Raw genomic sequence first — 1,940 nt, forward strand, 5'->3', positions numbered from 1 at the left:
CTGTTGTTATTTATTATAACTGTTGTTATTTATTATAACTGTTGTTAGAGCAGAAGCTCTTTGGACTGCAGCTGTCTGGAGTGTGCATGTGTCACTTCACACTTGGAGCATCTCACTCCTCCGCGGGGGGTTCCCCTGAAAACCTCCACTCTGAGACCCGGACTCAGAAACGTTCAGTTCCAGAGGATGAGGCCGATGAACGTTTCACGTCGTGTAAACGAGGCCTCGGACTGACTGTCCTGTCTGTCTGTCAAGAGAGAGACACATTTCAGAGATGGATGATCGTCTGACTCGATTTTTTAATACATGTGATCTACCGGTAGATCACAATCGATGTATTGTGCACCCTCGACTTAGTGTCTCTCTCTGCTATAGGACGTGTGATTTCCTCTCAAATCCCCACCCCGAAGTGCAAATTACCACTCAAACTTGTTTTTAGTTTTCTACATCGCCTTACAACCTAGCTGTTTTTGTTACTTTTTTTAAAATACCATTTTATTTTCACTTGTTATTCTCAATTTGTGCACATTCTATTGTTGTCATCACTAAACCAGGTCTCTCTTGTAAATGAGTTCCCGAGGCTCAGTGGGATTAACCTGTAGAAATAAAACTGCCATCGACTTCCTTCTATCGTTTTTACTGCAGAAACCTTCAGCTGTGACCATCAGCGCTTTGTTTACGTAGAGTGCGTCAGAATTTTATCAAAATGTGGAGTAAACTCATTCCAAATGCACCTTTTGATTTTTGTTTGATGCCACAGCTCGAAATGAATCAAACAACGGCGACATCATTTTAAAGAGTGCGACCCCTTCTCGTCATTCCTCCACACACGCAGCATTTAGCACCAAGTCCTGGCAGGAAATGAGGGAATACTTGGGCCTCCAGCCTTGTAATTAGACGTCGACAAACAAGACGCACCCTCGCAAACAAGAACATACCACAAACACAAGACCGAGCTCCTTCTCAGCCCAGAAACTGGTTTCCTGGGATAAATGTTCTTTATTACAAGCAGCTTCAGCAGTTTTCACTACACACACACTCAAAGCACTTTTTAAACCTACAGCAAAGAAACAAACATCTGAACGACTCGTGCAGCCGAGTAGAATTATTCATCACCTAACGAGTTAAACTGATCTTAAATATCTTAGTTCGTGTCGTCACTCAGGAAGACTTCCAGGCACACGGGAAACTAAGAGGAGAAAAACAAACCAAAGCAAAAACGTTTCAATTGTCCAAAGTTCTGGTTGGTTGAAGAAAAGCTGGAGTAAATGTTGAACAGGTGCGCTCAGGTGTTCACTGGTGACACCGTCAGGCCTCCCTAGGTCCAAAAGGATCAGGGAAAAGTTCATCCGGTTGAGTCCAGCAAAAGAATTTCATCAAAACCCACAAGAGGCGTAAACGCACCTTCAGACCGTGACTGGTGATGGATGAGACGCAGCAGAGTGGATCTATAGGTCGACTAAAAACGTGAACCCAAAACGTCGTCACGTTGTTGTGAAGTTCTCGTCAAGCGACTCGAGGGGAGCGTCTCAGGATCTCAGCCATAAAATCGTTCAGAGGCCTTCGAGAGAAGACGCAGCCAGGAACGCCGAAGCACAAAACGTTTCCAGACGTTTTGCTCGTTCAGTTCACAGAACCGTGTCTGAGCCGTCAGTTTGCTCACTTCCTGTCATTTCACTTCCTGGATCTGGAAACTGGGATTTTTACAGCTTGAACTCTGCGTCCTGTCCAGCTGTCCCCTTCTGCCTCACCACCTCGCAGACAGTTTGAACCAGTGTGGTCTGTTAACTCTCAGAGTATCTGCTGTTGATGACTCTCAGCTACTACATATGTCCCTGTGATGAACTGAGATCTGTCCATTTTGTCCCTGTGATGAACTGAGACCTGTCCATATGTCCCTGTGACGAACTTAGACCTGTCCATTTGTCCATGTGATGAAC

This window comes from Nematolebias whitei, chromosome 22 (genome assembly GCF_014905685.2).
Source record: "Nematolebias whitei isolate Nwh7 chromosome 22, NemWhi1, whole genome shotgun sequence".
Taxonomy (NCBI): Eukaryota; Metazoa; Chordata; class Actinopteri; order Cyprinodontiformes; family Rivulidae; genus Nematolebias; species Nematolebias whitei.